The sequence below is a fragment of the Podarcis melisellensis genome (assembly GCF_964234715.1).
Source record: "Podarcis melisellensis genome assembly, chromosome: 11".
In the NCBI taxonomy this organism is placed as follows: domain Eukaryota; kingdom Metazoa; phylum Chordata; class Lepidosauria; order Squamata; family Lacertidae; genus Podarcis; species Podarcis melisellensis.
Genome location: NC_138543.1, coordinates 22,168,399 through 22,187,981, shown reverse-complemented (window position 1 = coordinate 22,187,981; position 19,583 = coordinate 22,168,399). Strand labels below are relative to the sequence as shown.

Sequence of the window (19,583 nt, the reverse complement as noted above, 5' to 3'; positions counted from 1 at the left end):
TTTGATTTTATTTGAACTCTTTGCTGAATTTAAAACTTTATACTTTTTTGCAGTTTAAAGAATGTCTGATCTTTAAATGTACAGTGGTACCTCGGGTTACATACGCTTCAGGTTACAGACTCTATTAACCCAGAAATAGTGCTGCAGGTTAAGTACAGTTTCAGCGGCGCGGCAGCAGCAGGAGGTCCCATTAGCTAAAGTGGTGCTTCAGGTTAAGTACAGTTTCAGGTTAAGTACGGACCTCCGGAATGAATTAAGTACTTAACCTGAGGTACCACTGTATTGTAATAGCTTGCTGGGGACTTATTTGGATCTTTATTTTTTAAAATCCCTTAAATATTACAAAAGTTTCTAAATTTCAATATTTTTCAGTATTCGACACCTTTGGATTTTTGAGGGAGTGCTATGAACAACTCTTGCAAAATAGCTGCCATGGGGCCTATGACAAAATGGCAGCCATGGGGAAAGTGGCGTAACACAAGATGCAAGATACAGCTATACAGTGGCAACTATAATGTCCGAACTAAAAGTGCAACTGACACATATGTTTAAAGTATATTTTGTGTATGCAGGCAAAAGAATAACACAAAGAGAAAGAAAGCATTATTCTGAATAAAAATTAATTCGGTGACAAGGTCTTCGTAGATTGTAGCAATACAGGCTCAAAAATCCTCTAAGCTAATTTCCAAAAGCTAATTTTCAAAAGACCTAGTAAGTCATCGTAATCTTACAAACGAATTCGATAACTTAGGATATTGTCTCCAAAGCACAGACAGCACCAAATGGGTTTCTATTTATAAAGGTACTTAGTTACAGGGTCCTTCTGATCAAAGGATAAAGACAAAACAGTTGGCTAAGATAAATATAAGTTATTAGGCAAGGGAGAGAAAGCACACACAAAAGGACCACAGGTCAATGCACTATGATAATACATTATTTATTGTGCAATAAAGAAGGATATCTAGGTTACATCCAAAAATCGACTTACAAGATAGCTCTGTTCTCGCTGACCTTTTGCAGAACAGCATGCGAGTAGGTATATAAATGTTTTGCAACATGCAGTTTGGTATAAAACCTTTCAAAATGCACATGGCTAAGTGTCAATATTCCCCAACTGTATTTTTATGTACACTGGTGTCTGAGTGAGGAAAATAGGTGCATACTTATTAGAATATCGCAATACGCATAACAGGAACGTTTTGTCCAATCTACAGCTCAAACACATCTCAACAGCAGCATTGTGTGATGTTTGTGCTGGGGTTGAATATTTGGACCAGCATTTTTGCCACAGGGAGCTATGGAGTTTGGGGGAGCAAAAACTCTCTCTGACAATTACATGGAATATAAATCTGGGTTTTGTTTCTGCAAGTTTGGGTGGCAAGGGTGGGTTTCATCCCTTCTCCTTTTAAAAACTATTCATTTATTTACATACCACTTATAAACAGTATACAGGTGTAGAAGCCATTAAAAGCCATCATTAAAATATACAATAAAACAATCCCATAAAACACTTAAATATTAACACCCACACTTGAAAATATGCAATAAAACAATCCTGTTGAAATAACACCACAATTTAAACTGGAGACTCAGGCAGAAACATCAAGGAAATGCTGGTATAAACAGAAGCATCATCTTTGAAAGCTGGTAAAATACCACCACATATTGCGCCCTCAATTTTCAGCAGCGGATACATTCTATGATACTGGTGCCATCAAAGGAAAAACCCACCACCATATCAATAACCATTAAGCCAAGGCAAGACAAAGCAGATTCCATTGGTTCAACTTAATGCGTTGACCAGGCAATGGAGATGAAGTCAGTCTTCCAAGTAGAAAGGCTAAGCTGTAAGTCCCATGAGCATCCAGATTCCATTTTGAGTGTTTGGAGCAGTGACTTAGTTATTATTTTCCCTTTTAAGGTTAATTTTTAAATAAATAAATAAATAAATACTAAACCTGCCTCATTGTTCTGCTGTCACTAGGTTGTTCATTTACCAGGGTGTTTGCCAGTGGCATAAGTAAAAAAAATGTGTCCTGGGCTTGTCTGAGTAAAGAAGCATTCATGTTAGACAGGGGTGGTTCTACTATGAAACTAATGAAGCCTAAACTTCAGGGCCTCTAATTCCAGAGGGGCCCAGAAGTAACTTTAGTGCACATTGCTTAAAATTTTGGATCTAGTAGATCCAATTCAAGTCACACAGCTCAATTTGATGATGATGATTAGTATATATAGTAACAATCCCAAAGTTTGAGAGTCAGTAGCACAGATGTTGGAAAGGTGTGGTGATCTGTCATGGAACAACTCCAGTGAAGAAAATTGTTAAGCTGTGGGTGAACATATCAGACGACAGAGCAATCCTTCAAACAGCTTTTGTTTATTCACAGGCCAGAACAGAACTGAACTGAAGGGTTCAGTCAGCCTGCTTATATAGAGCTCCACTAGAATGCAACAGTAACCATTTTCTGTAACTATCCAATCACTGAACGTCACTTTCAATCCCTTATTTGCATATGTGGACCTGAGTGAAAACTATCTACAGTATCCCCCTACTGGCCCAGGGTGAGAACTTCAGTACATAACAAAAATAACAGTGGTTACCCAGATCTTATTGCTGGTTGTGAAGGGGCCCCCATAACAGTTCAAGCTTCAGGGCCCCCAAAATGAAGGTCCACCATTGATATTAAAGGCCAAACTCACCCATGTTGCACATGACCCACACTCAGTTTCAGTTAAGGACCTCAGCTCCACACTTATAAATTGAGCCTGTTCAGGACTTGGTGTAATGCTGGGACTTTCATGTCATCCTCTGATGAAGAATCTCCTGGCTGAGATATTACACTCAACCCTTTCATGGAATTGCAACATCTCTTCCCCACTCCAAAGTCCTGTGACTCTGGCCCAACTGACACCAGTCACAAATATTCACCTCCCTCAATGCACATAGCATACATAAGGGAAGAATGGACCCATGAAAATGGGGGAGCGGGAGGGGGAGTGGTATATCTGCATTAGGTAAATAGCAGAGGTTATGCCTCCCATTAACATCAGTCTCATTAAAGTTTTGTCATTTTGAATTCCAGTTTTGCAGGCGAAAGGCACACCAAGTAATCTTTCTGTAAGGTGGCTTTAGGCATGCAAAACTGGTTTGGTTTGCTTTTCCTGGAAAATAATAGCATCAAGGTCATTCAAGCCCATAAGCAGCTCAGATCTGCTGGATAGCACAGAATACTGGCGTCTTCAAATTACATCAGCATTGTAAAAAAGAACATCATGTATTGGTAATTTTATTTTATGTTTGCCTATTTATTCTAATGTTTCAAAAGATGGCCAAATTTGAAACCCTGGTTGATTGTCCTTTCTGTACAGAGCATGTGTGTGGCTTTTCTCTTTCCTGTCACTTGGACGTACTCTGCTACTGATAAAAACATTCATGATGGGAAAGACCATTGTTTAGATTCTGTCTACAAGGTTTTAGGGGTGCTGGTAAGATTTACTGGGTGCTGCTAAAGCTGATTGTAATTCTAAAAATCTCTGATCAAGAGGGAGCAATGATGAGAAGAAAAGAGGAAGGGTTTTAAGACTGGTGGAAGTAAAACTTTCCCCATCTTTCCAGAAAATTGATAATGGGTTGTTATCTCATAACATTTTTGCTTGCAATTTAAGCCCATGGTTCCTGATCGTTTGAACACTTTCCAGATTTTCAAACGCAATGTACTGTGAAACACTGCAACGAAAGAATGACAAATTTTGGCTCCCCCCAATACTTAATGCTTAACACCTCCATTAATGAATGGCCAAGTAAACTAATTGATTAATTCTGCACTATGAAATAAACCCAAAGCCTGAAAGGAATATTTTTATTTCATGTATTAAATATTTATTTCAGCCTGACCTTTGCCAAAAGATCTCTGAGTGGAGTTAAGTGTGACTGAAAAAGCAGCAGATACTTGTGAGAACACAGCTGGAGTTTGACTTTTCTTGCATGTTAGTGAATGGCTCATTAGAAAAATTGGATGCTTTCAAAAGGCAGGCTCTGTCTGAGGCCATCTCCGCATCTTCGGACTGTTTGGCAAGCCCTTTATTATTTGCAAAAGGCATGGAGCAAGCATTGGTGGAGACAACTGTGTTTGTCACTGCAAGAGGCTTCCGCTATCTGTTTGGGGACTCAGCTACATTAGTCAAAAAAACAATGTTTTGAATGCGTTATAAGCATGCAACACCAGATGCATCTCTACAGATGGCACTGTAGAGCAGAAAAAAATTTCTATGTGATTTTACATAGCGGTTTCCCCCCCTTTTTGTTATAACAATTTAACTTCTGACTTTTTGATAGTGTGTCTGTCCGTTCTGTCCCCCCGGTGTGTAGATCCACCCTGGGTCTTCTTACAGTACAGGGTGACCAGGAGGCTCTGTTGGATAAGTGGTAAGAAGGAAGCAAAGGTAATTGCTTCTACCAGGCGTTTGTTTATGCAGTTCTGCTTATCTAGGTTTCCTCCATACGCAAAAAGACATGAAGAATGGCCCTATTTCACTTCCAATCTGATGGGCGCTAAACCACCTTAGCTCCACTATTAGAAGGAACATTGCATAATGGAGTGCGGAGGGCTGGGTGTGCAGGAAAATCAGAATGAACAGGCTGCTGGAAGAGATGGGCCGCTGGGCAAATCCAGCAGGCTTTTCTTGCAGGTGAATTTTAGGTTTCCTTCCTGGAGGGCAATAGTAACGAGGTATGAATCAGGGAAGATTTATTGCACTTGAAACCCCAGTGAAGAAGTCACTACAAAGGATTCAAACACCACGCAAGCATAGGTACATCAACATCAAACCCACCCTGTCGTTGCCTTAGTTCAACACAATCTTAAAGCATCATTTCAGCAACACGAACCAATAAGCAGTTTACACTTTTTGACGTGGCACTGTTCGTTCCCTTTGTTGCTACCCTATTTTACACCGTCAGCTATGCATAACTGCTCAATCTGCAATTCTCTTTGAAGCTCCTACAGCGTGATTTGTTGCGTTCTCCATCTCCTGACATCTCCAAATGTTTTGATACCTGTAACATAGCTTGCTTACTCCCCTTTCGATCCAGTCAAATATCGCCTTGTTTTCATTCCACCTAGCAGTTTCTCTTCGTGGCAAATTAACTATTTCAGTCCCTGCATGCCTCGCTCCTGATAGTCTGTTGGGTATCACCTTATGATGCTAATCTCACTCCTAACTTTTTTACCCCTCTTTTCTCTTCTACCCATCCATCCATTCCCCCCCATCTATCTTAACCATATGCAGTGGCGGATTTACATATAAGCTAAACAAGCTATAGCTTAGGGCCCCAAATCAATATCCTTACCCATTCCGCTGCTGTTATCTGGAATATAGGTGCAGCATTCGTTTCTCACCAGGGCGCACACTCCTTTGGCCAAATGCAATCCAGCGCCATTCTATCTTGCAAGGAAACTAAGCATATGTTATACTCTTCACCATCGATTCCCTCCCCATGCATTAATTGAAGCATTTATTAATGTTTTTAATGTCTGACTGAGGGCATTCAGCCATTCTCATTGCCCTTGCTGCCTCATACCAAAGGAAGGCTGAACCAAAACGTACCTGACACATCATTACTAAAAAGGAGGCTTATTTTGTCCTTAGATAAGGCCATTTCTCTCTCATTTCTTACTCTTTCTCCAAGATGTGGACGTATACGAAATGCAGGCATTAGTAACACCTTCCATTCCAATTCTTGAGCAACCAAAGGTACGCCTTCTGTTCACGCGTAAAAGCAACTTCTTCCACAAGTGGGTAAACCGCATTTCAAAACCTTCCCTTCGCAGTTTTCACTGGGCCAATAGTCTTCCTTTTCATTCAAGGTTACAGCTCAAAGTATGATTGCTGTTACTTTGAACTATCACACATTCCTGTCCCTTTCTTCTCGAAGCAGAAGGAATGGCAGACACATGCAGAGGTTTAGGAAGGACATTCACTTGCATAATATTTACAATTCTTATCTGCGGCACCCTCCCACATCGTAGCTGGGCCCTCCCAGTCCCAGCAATGGACATAATTTATACACCATTAGATAGGAGAACAGAACCAGCCAAAGAAATCTGGTCCTGAGTTGAGCTGAAAATGCAAGCTTGTCTGGAAGCCCTGCTTGTAGCATATTGATGATCCAGATGACCTCCTACCTAATTGGTAGCAGCTGTAGCAGTGAGCTTATATGTGTTTCACACACTCTGATATATCCACAGGCCCCAAGCGTAACTAGACGGGTTGTTGTTGTTGTTGTTTAGTCGTTTAGTCGTGTCCGACTCTTTGTGACCCCATGGACCAGAGCATGCCAGGCACTCCTGCCTTCCACTGCCTCCCGCAGTTTGGTCAAACTCATGCTGGTAACAGTCCCTTGTGTTCCTATGTGACATAGCCTACCTGAGCCTATCAAGATTGTGTGTATCTTTATTTGGGTGTGAATAAGTCATCTCCTTGCTGTGGAATCTGTCCCACAGAATGCTGTGAGCCAGGGGCAAGGAGGGAGCTGTTGGACTTTAGTTGTAAGTTTGTACCCTTCTTTAATAAATCGTTAGACCTGATCACTCTGCTGGTTTGAGCATCTTTCTTTGGAATTCCTGTGTACCCGAACTTCCATGAGGCCTCCTCTGGTTCTGGAAGGTGTTTCAGGTTCCCAGCTGATCCCATAACTTTACTGCAAGGAAACATTCATGCAATTCCAACAGACACTTAGGTTGAGAGCTTGACAGGTCTCTGTCTTGAAAAGCTCCTTTCAAAGGCCTGTCATCCAAATGTCCCGAGGCTCTGAAGAAATAAAATATTTTGTAAATCCAGCATGGTTATTATAGATAGGGTACAGAAAAGCCCGTCAGCACTTGACTTACAATAGTTTCAGGGCCACCTGCAGTTGTACCAAACCAGGTGTAGGCACAGCAAAGCAGAATTCAGAGAAGTGTGAAATCCAAAAGGTTAGCTGCGTTTCAGTTTCTGTATTATTTCAAAAAGTGCAAATTGCAGAGGTTCACGTTGAAATGAGAACTGAACCCAAATTCAGACGGGGGTCCCTAATTATAAGCAGCTTCTCAAACTTCTAAAAGGCCAAAATAAAGGGCAAACAAGCATTTCAACAGAAATTTGGGGGAGGGAATAAACTTTTGTCAATGAAGCATATAAAGTTCGTATTTTCACTGCAAGCAGTTCTTATTGACATAATGAAGAAAGCCAGTCATGTCCAGCCCATGGGCCTTTGCTGAGATGCCCTCCGAACTCCCAGTTCTGTATACAATATTCCCATACGACCAGCAATTGAGCAACATTGGTTTGTCACCTGCTGCATGTGAGGAGAGCAGGGCAGATGGCATGACATAAACTGCTTTGTTCTCCAATAGTTTGTCATTGTACCCCCCCATCCCACCAGCCTCTGTTGCTTGACATAACCATCTCACTCTGCTTAATGGGTAAGGCTGGTCCATTACTTTGAAATGTTATAATCATTTCCTTATCTCTATAGGCAGGAATTCTTTAAAACACCGTCTCTTTGCTGTTGTGGTTGGGGACATGAAAGCAGAAAAATTCTTCCAGGTGATCCTAACTGTTCTCCTGGCATGCCGCAAACAACTCTGCTTATCTAAGTAAGCACAGGAGCTTTAGAATAATCATCCTAGGTAACTCTTCTGGGCCTGGGATGCTGCCAAGGCTTGGAAGGTGTCTTTCCTTCCCCTGGGAAAGAGTTTTCTCCCATCAGTTGAAAAATATGGATCCCTCCCTCCCAAAAATAATATTCTATTGAATTTTCTGTCTCCGTGACCTTTCTGGTATCCTATCTGTTTTCATGTTGGATCATCATGTGCCGTAGAGATTTGAAAGCTATCTGCATCTTAAGAAATAAAAATAAAACGAAGTTGAGTTGCAAATTACCCGGTAAATGCAAGCAAATCCTCAGGGCTCAAAGAGTTGTTTTTGTGGTTGAATGTGATACTTGGCCTCCAACATGTTTTGGAAACTTTTCTCTTTCTTCCCCTGCCTTCCAGTGGATTCCTGTAATATTGGGAATTTTACATGAAGGAGCTGAATGTCTGAAATAACATTCCAGGTGTTAGGGCAGCAGTGCTGGGATCGCCGTAAGGAGTTCCGTTCTGAACATGAAGAAATAGTAAGAGAATCTGATAAAATTACTTTTAGCAATGTAGAAAATTAGTATTCAACTAATGGGACTTTATTTGTGATTGTACTGGTGCCCATTTCCACAGAAAGCATCAACCTCACCCATGTGGTTTCATCACTTGCATGCATCTCAGCTGTGTGGGAGCACATCACGGCAAAGTAGTTACCAACCTGCAATCCTTAGTATATTTCCTGGGAGCAAGGGCTGGGGGAATCCCCAGAACAGATTTGGGAGGGTGCATGCGGGGCAGAGGTGCCAACTGACACCCATGAAAGGGGAGCAGGAAAAATAGACCAGAGGCAATTGTACTTCATCCAGCAGAGCTTTTATTGGTGCTGAAGGCAAAAGAGCACAAATGGTCACAAATCCAATACATTCAGGATTGGCACTGTCCAAAAGAAATCCAATTGCAGCATTTACCATAAACTTACAAAACTTATAATAAGTTTAAAACAGGCTTCCTCAACCTCGGCCCTCCAGATGTTTTGAGACTACAATTCCCATCATCCCTGACCACTGGTCCTGCTAGATAGGGATCATGGGAGTTGTAGGCCAAAAACATCTGGAGGGCCGAGGCTGAGGGAGCCTGGTCTAAAACCTGACACTACAGCATGCAGAAACAGAACAGCAGAACAAAGGAGACGGAAAAGAGAAAGCAAGTAAGACCTCCTGGTCTTACTATTATAGTCAGCACAACCTTGGCAGAAAGATAACAGAACCAGTTTAAACCAGCTGTATTTGGGTTCCCAGAGAAATAACCCAAACAGAAACCTTCTTTCACACAGAGAAGCTTCATGAACCTTCTTGCAGTAAACAGAATAGGAAGGATCTCTACACATCAGATCCATACTTTCTGTATTAAGAAATGAGAACTGACACCAACTTCTCGAAAACATTGCAGGGGCCCAAGACAATGTCCTGACATCATGTGCGTGAGCCAGGGGATGGAGCCAAGCATAGTGGCAGCATGGCTACAGCAACTGGTGGCCCCCATCCTCCTCACCCCCTACAGCACCAGGGAAAGGGGGGAGCTGCCCCCACTGTGCCTCCAGATTCTACTCTAGAGAGCCAGTGTGGTGTAGTGGTTAAAAGCAGTGGACTCGTAATCTGGTGAACCGGGTTCACTTCCCCGCTCCTCCATATGCAGCTGCTGGGTGACCCTGGGCCAGTCACACTTCTTTGAAGTCTCTCAGCCCCACTCACCTCACAGAGTGTTTGTTGTGGGGGAGGAAGGGAAAGGAGATTGTTAGCTGCTTTGAGACTGCTTCGGGTAGTGATAAAGCGGGGTATCAAATCCAAACTCCTCCTCCTCTTCTTCTTCTGCTGGTTCAATTCCCCCTGCCTGGTGACGTTCTGCACTCCACAGAAGGGGCAATGGAGAGACCTGCCATATCTGGTTCCTCCTCTCTGACTTTTAGAGTTACAAAGGGACGCCCTCCCTGCTTCACCCCTTTGTGCCCACCTTCCAGTCCCTCATCTTCTCCTCCTGTTTGCATTTGAGGCTGCCAAATCATGCCAGATCCTGACAAAGCTGAGGGGACCATGGTAGGACAGGAGATATGGGTCGCAGCACAAAGGACCTGGGCCTCTGGCTTCCTGTGCCTTCCCCTAAATATACCTATAAAATCAACTACCTGAAAGCTTTTCTCCTTTGAGTTTACACTTTAATTATGGGGCAAATGTCCAAGGCTGTGTTATGAAAAGACTCATGGCATAATCACATTTACTCAGACATAAATCCCACTGAATTTAATGGGATTTACTCCCAAGTAAGTAAGTACAGTGGTACCTTGGGTTAAGAACATGATTCGTTCTGGAGGTCCATTCTTAACCTGAAACTGTTCTTAACCTGAGGTACCACTTTACCTAATGGAGCCTCCCACTGTTGCCATGCGATTTCTGTTCTCATCCTGAAGCAAAGTTCTTAACCCAAGGTACTATTTCTTGGTTAGCGGAGTCTGTAACCTGAAGTATCTGGAACTTGAAGAGTCTGTAACCCGGGGTACCACTGTCTAAGATTACAGCCATAGCTTGCTTATCTTTGTCTCTAAAAACACTCCTGCTGGTATTTTTCCTTTTCTGGTTACATTCTCAGGAGAAGCCAACATGTTGCCCTCCGAATGTTGTTGAATCACAACTCCGATCATCTCTAACCATTGGCCATGCTGTCTGGAGATGGCAAGATCTGGGAGTTAACAATATCTGGGAGATATTTTCCCCTCCTTCCTCTTTCAGCATGTTGCTGGAAAAGGACAGGAGCGGCAGTTGAACAATTTTGGAGCCCAGCCCACAGTGTAACATAACCGCTGTGGTATATATAATAAACAAGATTCAAATAGCACTTTTTGCTTAGTGTGAAATTAATAAGGCCTCCTCTTGGGAATTGCTCCATGTATAGCGTGGCTATTTCTTTTATTACTGCTATAGTACGGGGGGGGGGGGGAATGCTATGCCAGAGTTTCCTCTGTATATTTATAACAGTGCTGTGCCGAATCCTGTCCTCCTATTTCCGAAAATATTCATTCCTTTGAGAAAGAGGCTTCCATTTGGCTTTGTCATTCTCGGCGAGCTTTTAAATTTCTTTCAACTTTTGGTGGGGACAGGGTTGAGCTTATTTTAACATTGCAAGGTGACCATGGGTGGTTTGAACTCTGCAGCCTCCCCAGCTGCCTGCAGTTCCTGATCTGAACAAGACCTATAGGAAGAGTCCTTTCAGAAGGTCTTCTCTGCACTTTAACTGAAACACACAAAGATGGGAGCCCTGGCTACCGAGGGCCTGAGATGGGCATATGTGCTGGTTTTACTTTATTTTTTAGGGAAGGTCTTCCCGTTAAAAAAGCCTTGTACACAATTCTTTAAAATAAATTAACTCAGGCATAGGCAGACTTGGCCCTTCAGATGTTTTTTGGGACTACAATTCCCATCATCCCTGACCACCGGCCCTGTTAGCTAGGGATGATGGGAGTTGTAGTCCCAAAACATCTGGAGGGCTGAGTTTGCCTATGCCTGAATTAATTAATCAAAAGACTTTGCTTAAAAGAAGAACAAGGACATCATGAGGTTCTTAGGGAATATGGGTACCCAGGAAAGCTGCAGAATATGGACCACTAGAGATTTGATGTGTCGCGTGAAGGAAAGAAGCACCCCTAGGCCATTTTAAAAGTAAGTGCAGCAAAAACCGTGTGCCCCACTCTTGAGAATTTATCTGAAATTTTCTCTGCCCTTTGATAATTTTTGAATGCTAGTTAGTTTTCTCATTAACTGATGGAGAATGGTAAAAAAATGGTGGGTGGGTGAGATAGTATAAATTAGTGCTGTGCTGGATTTCTAACTTAAAATGGAACTCTTAGGCAAACTGTCACCAAATGGTGATGAAAACATAACTCAGAGGCAGGTGACTCCTTGTTCCCCAGGGCTAACTTTCATTTTCTCCTCTTTTCACATATTTCATGGGGTTCTCCACAAGCCTCCCGGGTTCCTGCTGCTCATTTTCATCTGCCATCTTTTCCCTGTGCCTCACAACATCTGCCCTGAGTATTTAATCCATCTATTGTTCACTATCATTAGCCCAGATCTCACACCTGGCGTGTGCCTTGCCTAATAATTTCCCTGCAAAATTTCCAGGTATATGTAATTGGGTTATCTTTTTAGTGCCGTCGTAAATTCCTTCTCTGAATATCCGTGATGTAAAGCACATGGTTCTTCAAGTGCTACAGAACTGGGCAAAGGCCACAGTATATATGAATAGATTAGTCTGAGGTGAGAGAGCCCATCCAGTTGCTAGGCAACCTTATGAATTAGCGGCACGGAAAGTGCAATAGTTTCTCGTCAGTGTTGGTGGGTGGGGGGTTGCAATTATGCAAATAGGTGTGAGAAGAGGGAGAACGTACATCTCAATGGCACAGAAGCCTCCTAACATGAGCAACCTTGCTATGGTTAATTTTCTGTAGCTTTTATGGAGGAATTTTTTTTTGGGGGGGGAGGAGGATTTCTTAGAGATTAAAAGTCAAAAGTGGATTAAACATAGCCTGTTAACCCCTTCTTCTGAGCATCCAAGTTACAATGCTGCCGGAGCCAGTGAAGCAGTCTGTAGGAAGCGAGAGGACAAGCAAAGTCATATGATTAGGGCTAAAGTACATGCAATGCAGCAGGTCCGTGATCAGATTTTTGGATTCCTCCTACCCCCCCTGCGCCTCCCATCTACTGCCAAGCAGCCACAGGAAGCTAGTTATTTGAATGGAGGAGTAGAGTTGCGGGTTCAAACCACAACGCTGTAGAAGGAGCAAGAGAGAGGCAAGGCCTGAATTTTTTGCATTGCCGCTGAAATTTGAGAACCCAAAGTCTGCCACGGCCCAGACCAAGCTCCTTCTGTAAGCTACACCCCTCACCTGCACCCTCCGCGAGTGCTTTTGCTAAGCTAGAATGTGTCCTTGTTCACGATAATGGCCTTTACTTACTTGGATGAAGAGGGGTGTCTATGGCCTTGTGCCCTCTGACATTTGAATGGCTGGAATGTATCCTGCTGCACAAAGCTAAGACATCATATTGCTTCCTGGCCCAACTGTGTTTCTCCTCCCCCCCCTTTTGCTTCTGAGCTTGCCTGCCTCTCACATGTGGCCCCCAGAAAGTTGCCTATAAGGGATTGTGGCCCTCAGGCTGAAAAGCTTTTACCATCTTTGGTGTTCAAAGCCCATAGTGCAGAATGATTTCATGAGCTAATGTAGTGTAGCAGCTGAGAACCTGACCTACAATTTAAGACATCTCCAGTTGGAGCCTTCTTAGGTAAGCTACTCTCTGCCTCAGTGTACAATATGGGATGATGATAATAATTATACTGAACTACCTTGCAGGTTTATCAATACGAATGCAATAAAATGCAAATGCAAATCATTAGCTTTGATCTTTGGCTTTTCTTCCTGGTTGTGCTATTTGTGTCTGTATTTAGGAATAACTGTACTGATGTGGCATGCGCTTTCATAGAATCATAGCGCTGGAAGATACCCTGAGAATCATCTCACCCAACTGCCTGCAGTGCAAGAATATGCAGCTGTCCCATATGGGAATCAAACCTGTGACTTTGGCGTTATTAGCACCATGCTCTAACCAGCTGAGCTATCCAGTGTTCCAGTTGTCAGCTAACATTCCACAACACCTTTTGATTTACTTTCCAAGTCTACAGTAAGTTACTGGAGCTCGTCCTCTGGAACCCAGCAGAGCGGCCTATACAGTGACTTACATATGGCCCCGAAGCCACCATACCCGTTGTTTACCTTTACCTTTTTCACTTTCTCCTCTCTGCACATATATTATTAGTCAATGATAATAAAGCAGTTTTATTTTAAATGTAAGTAGGGAGAAGGATAACTCAGTAAACAAAGCTCTTTCCACCCCTTGCGCTACATTGAAGGAATAAATGTTTCCAGAAGCGTCTTTGAAACTCTTAATATCCTCCCTATAGTGTGTACAATTCAACTTCCCTGAAATCTGACAGAAGTAATAAAATAATTTTTAAAAACCCACTTTGTATTTCAGTAAGTGCTAAGTAACAATCAGCACAAATTATGCAAATTGTGTTCCATATTGTCAAAATTATTCCAGGGACTGCAAATTCTGAGACATATGTGATGATTTAATTAGTTTGTGTACCATACGTTAAAACATCTGACACACACTCAGGAATGTTTGCATTCTGAAGTTATTATAGTGACTACTTTTTCTCTTTTTTAAAGAGAAGGATTCAAACAAACCACCAAAAGATGAATAAATAGTTAGGTGCAGTTGATGTCTTTTGCAACCATGGAAGCATATTCACAGAGGGGAAAAGAAAGCTCCTGAGTCACTCCAAACGGCAATTTTGTTCCAAACCGTGATGATTGTATAGTACAGATGTCTCTTTACCATTTGGCTTAGTGCTTACGTTGCATGGCCACAAAATAGCTAGCCGTCAACATCCCGGAAGGCTTCGGGTTCAAGTGTTGTTTGTCTTTACATGAGCGGCTGCAATGCAGAAGTTGGAAAATGATGCTTTGGATATAGCGCTAGTAAGAACATTCCAGCTCCTCTAACACAAATAAGCCCATCTAACTAAAATATGTCCTGCTAAGGATGCTGAGAATCAACTTTGCATCATTGGCTGTAGTCCTAAGCAAACCTGAACAGGTAAATAAACCTGCTTCTATTTAGGAATGCAAGGTTACATTTTCACTAGGAAGTGTCCTCAAAGAGGAAGTTCCTGTCTCAGGACTAGCAATTAAGCGTTCCCATGTGAGGGGGTAGGGCGAAAAAACAGCCGCCAACACTAATTACAAGTATCCAGAGATTTCAGATAGAACGATGCAAAGGCTGGGACAAAAGCGAGCTTCCATGAATCAGCCTTTCAGTTCTCTTCTACTTTTCTCAGACTGGTGTCCTAAGAGAATCCTGTTGGGCAGTGCTTAATTGTACACTATGCAACTTTATCACAAATGCAACATGTACTCAAGGCAAGGCAGAGTCTAATTTAAACTCCTGCGGTTTTCAGAGCCAGTTGAATTTGTGGCAACAAAGACAAGGAACATTTTTGAGATAAGCAAACTTTATTATTTCATAAGCTTTAATGAACTACAGTCCAGTCTAGTTTATCAGATGTGTTAGCTGGCAGGTGTGTGTGTGTGTGTGTGTCCACAGGTCTATCTATCTACACACACACACACACACACACACACAGAGAGAGAGAGAGAGAGAGAGAGAGAGAGAGAGAGAGAGAGAGAGAGAGACGTTTGTGTAGGAATGTTAATGGATGAGTTCAGAAGGAAATAATGTTGCTTTCTGATATCAAAGATTTGAGGTTGAGAGTCTGGACAGTACTGAACGATTTCTCCAGCTGCTTCAGGTCAATTCTTTAGTATTGCTTTGGCAATAAACTGTAGGCAGAAACTAAAGGTCTTTCCTCAGCTTTAGCAAAAGGTATCAGATGGACTCTGACCAATACAGATTTATTTGCTCTTCCAAGTTCCTATCTCTGCTTGGAATGTGGCTATACCCGACTGGCCTCTGTGCACACTTTCTGGTTTGAGTTTTAACTGTGCAATCCTAAACATGTTTACGCAGAACTCCCCCCGCCCCCTACTCTGCAGTGTGCCTTGGATTTCAGCCTAAAATGCCTTTTGCTTCTTGAACACAGCTTCACCATTTTTCTATTCCAGGATCCAAACCAGGGATGTAGGTTGCAAAGCAGATTTCCCTGGGGCCAGCAATGAGTGTGCTTAAATCTGTGGACAATCGTTTAATTAAGGGTATTTTGCTAATGAAGCATCATGCAGTCCTTGAAGCCCAACTAGTCAAACTTGCCTTGCCACATTTCTCCTCCAGGCTTTTAAAATTCTCTCTTGCCCCCATATGTCACACTGGTTCAGTTATGAGAGGTACTGAATATGGCACCACTTAAGCTCTGGGACACCATTCTAACGTGTTTATACTTCTTTTCATTGTGGTGAGGTTTGATGATAAAAGATTTCACAGGACTTCAGTGAGGCCTTTTTTTTTTTTTTAAAGATGAACATTTAAGCAGAAGTCCTTTTGAGTCTTGAACCAAAGTAGTAACCTCTTCACATTGTGGTTATGGATGGCTTCCACTCACATATTTTGAGCTATGGTGAATTATAAATGTGCAGTTTACAAAGATGTGCTCACACTGAGCAATAAGGGGATTAGCACCTACTCTTCCATGAGTAATAAAATTTGTACAGTGGTACCTCTGGTTACAGACTTAATTTGTTCCGGAGGTCCGTTCTTAACCTGAAGCACCATTTTAGCTAATGTGGTCTGGCGGCGTGGTGGCAGCAGGAGGCCCCGATTTCTGTTCTCATCCTGAAGCAAAGTTCTTAACCCAAGGTTCTTAACCCTATTTCTGGGTTAGCGGAGTCTGTAACCTGAAGTGTATGTAACCTGAAGCGTATGTAACCTGAGGTACCACTGTACTATGATTACTTTTAACCCCTTTGGTAAGGATGTGAACCGATTGTGGGGGAAAATTAAAAATATTTGCTCATATTTCATGAAATAATGCAGAACTTTCTTTTTTTAGAATAAGATTTTATGGTGTTGCAAACATGCGTTTTTTTAAAAAAAAACTATTGGTAACAGCAGTTTTATACAAACAACTTTGATACCATGGTTTGCATTTTTATGAAAATTATTATTAATAGTATAAAGGGGACTGGTATGCAGTATAATTTATCCAGGTATGAACAGACTGACCAATGCTGAAATTTACTCAATGGCTTGTAACTGTTCTCTATTTAAGTGGAAGCATCAAGCTGAACAGATGAAAATGCATGATGGCTGACGATGGTGGCAGCGCTAAATTTATTTTTCCTCCATTCTGACCAGTGAACTTTCTGGGCAGCTAAAAGCAAACTTTCTAGCAAATGCCACCACCCCTATGCTGAAAAGGGCACATAACAAAATAGCTGTAGTACAGTCCTACTCACAAGCCACATGAATTTGACTGAATTATTCAAAGATAGCCTTAGACATGAGCACACAAATATTTTGCCGCCTCCCATCTACAACAAGGGTTATAGGAGGGATTCCCACAATATATGAATTCTGCATTGCCAATATTATATGTGCCTGCTTGCAAGTTAGTCCAACTGAGCTCAGCGAGACTTACTCCTATCCAAGTATGTATGTACAGTGGTACCTCAGGTTAAGTACTTAATTCGTTCTGAGGTCCGTTCTTAACCTGAAACTGTTCTTAACCTGAAGCACCACTTTAGCTAATGGGGCCTCCTGCTGCTGCCGCGCCGCTGCTCTTATCCTGAAGCAAAGTTCTTAACCTGAAGCACTATTTCTGGGTTAGCAGAGTCTGTAACCTGAAGCGTATGTAACCTGAGGTACCACTGTAAAGGACTGCAGCTTTAAGTAACATTAGTCTAGGGAAACATGAACCTAAATACCCAGGCTGTCAATGGGGTTCCTCTGAGGAAAGTGTGAATGAAATCCTATTCTATCTTTTTGCACAATTTTGGGGGAATACTGTAAACTCTCCCACTGAACTCCAGACGCTTGGAATGGTACGTATGCAAGATACCACGCAGAAGTTACTACAGAAGACTAGGCCATTTGTTCAATATACCACAAGGCTGAAATCGTACACACATTCACCCAGGCATGAGTCTCCTTGAATCAAATGGTATTTGCTTATGTGTAGTCAAACGATTATCAGGATGCGGGTGGGTAAAACCTCAGCGCCTAGGACTTGCCGATCGCATGGTCAGCGGTTTGAATCCCCGCGGCGGGGTGCGCTCCCGTCGTTCGGTCCCAGCGCCTGCCAACCTAGCAGTTCGAAAGCACTCCCGGGTGCAAGTAGATAAATAGGGACCGCTTACCAGCGGGAAGGTAAACGGTGTTCTGTGTGCTGTGCTGGCTCGCCAGATGCAGCTTGTCACGCTGGCCACGTGACCCGGAAGTGTCTGCAGACAGCACTGGCCCCTGGCCTCTTAAGTGAGATGAGTGCACAACCCTAGAGTCTGGCAAGAGTGGTCCGTACGGGCAGGGGTACCTTTACCTTTAGTCAAAGGATTAAAGGCACAAACCCAGAAGTAAGTCCTATATAATTCAATGAGACTTGGTGATAAAGGTTAGGATTTCAGCCATAGTTATTTATACTTTCACCATAAGGTCCCAAGGCTTTCTATAACATAATACTACAATATTAAAAATAAGTTTAAACAATTTACAACAGATTAAATATTAAATTCAGTTTTAATAATTAACATAAAAAAGAAGAGGGGTAGGTCCTAAAATATATATTCCAGTTGTCATAGAGCAGGCAAGGAAAGCCATACAATGGGGAGGAAATTCTACAAGTTTCGGGGCTGACACACAAACCGCCCTCTGGCGGACCACATAATAATTAAGAGTAATAATTTATTATTTATACCCCACGCATCTGGCTGGGTTTCCCCAGCCACTCTGGGCAGCTCCCAACAGAATATTAAAGCACAATAAAACATCAAACATTGAAAACTCCCTTAAACAGGGGAATTATATTATTATGTATTATTATTAATAATATCCCATTCATCTGGCTGGGTTGTCCCAGCCATTCTGGGAGGCTTGCAACACATATGAAAATATAATAAAACGACATTTTAGGGGGGGAGGGACACTCCAACTCCCAAGTGTGGGGGAATTCCCGAGAGGCTCCCCCTGAGATCTCCAGCCCCACGCGGGAAGGATGCGGTTTTTCAGCTATTTCCGATCCCATCTCCCCTCGCTTCTTAGCGTGACTGAAGACTTCCGAGCAAGCACGCGATGCCAAGGCGCTGCGAGCTAAGCAGCCGCGCGCTCTTCCGGTCTCCGTTGCCGAGCCCTGCAATTACCCCCCGACGTACGTGGGAGCGAGCCGCGCCTTCCGCTCCGCCTCCGGCAAGAGCGGGACAACTTTCTAACTCGTGCCGGGGAGGGAGGCCGCCCCACCCAGGCGGGCATCGAGGGCCCCTGCTCCGTCTCTCTCGCGGAAGAGAAGCGTCAGGCAAGTGCCTGTGTCCCGCCTCGCACCTGCCCGCCGTCTCTAAGGCAGCAACAGCTGGAAGCCTCCGAAGGCTCCAGGGAAACGGGCGCAGCAGCTGCTGCTCCGCTCCCCGCGGCGCAAAACACAAAAGGCGCATTCTCCCGCCGGCCGGGCATGCCAAGCTCGCTTCCTCCCATTGACGCGCAGCTGCGATCCAATGCAGGATCCTATGCTGCATTCACGCGCAGCTGCGATCCTATGCAAGCCCTCGGCTTGAGGGGATGGGAATCCCTTCCTAGGGCTCTGGGTTTGTGCAAGCGTCTATTTGGGGGGAAAAAGGGGAACTGATCTCTGCGCCGAGATCCCCCAAGTGCCGCTTTTCTGCGGGAAGCGCGATCGCTACGGTGCAAGCGGAACCACAGGGACGCGCAGAACAGCCGCGAGCTGCCTCGAAAACGTAATAACGGCGGCAGAACGAGGCGCGATCGCCGAACGCCTCCCGCCCGCCCGCCTGCCTGGCCGCCCAGCGTGGTCGTGGCGCTGTGTGGCTGGTGGTGGGCCAGGCTCCGCCTCGCCTCGCCTCTCCTCCCCGGTGCGTGTCTGGGGGCGGAGCGCGTCGCTCTCCGGCGGCGGCGGCAGCAGGCGCTGTTGCTGCTGGACTGGCGGGCCAGGCGGCCGCGGCTCCTCCCCGCTTCCTTATCAGCCGCGCCGAGCGTGGGAGCGCCGAGCCCTCCTCGCCCGCCGCCGCCGCCGGTTCCAAGTCCCGCTTCTGGCGGAGGCGATCAGGAAGCAGCGCATCCGGAGCTCCGGCTGCGTCGAGGCGCCCGGGCGGCTGGCTGCCCTTCGCCGGCCCCGCGCGGCTTCCTCGCTCCCCTTCGCGCCGGAGGAGCTCGAGCGGGGGAGCCCTCTCGCCTT

The 19,583-nt window shown here is 44.0% G+C and overlaps 1 long non-coding RNA gene across 1 annotated transcript; it reads left to right on the top strand.

The window, feature by feature from the left end:
• The first annotated feature begins 7,554 nt into the window (after positions 1–7,554).
• On the top strand, positions 7,555–10,511 carry LOC309380766. The gene is made up of 3 exons (XR_014173123.1): positions 7,555–7,637; positions 8,037–8,158; positions 10,266–10,511. It is a non-coding gene; the product is annotated as an uncharacterized lncRNA (long non-coding RNA).
• Positions 10,512–19,583: the final 9,072 nt, after the last annotated feature.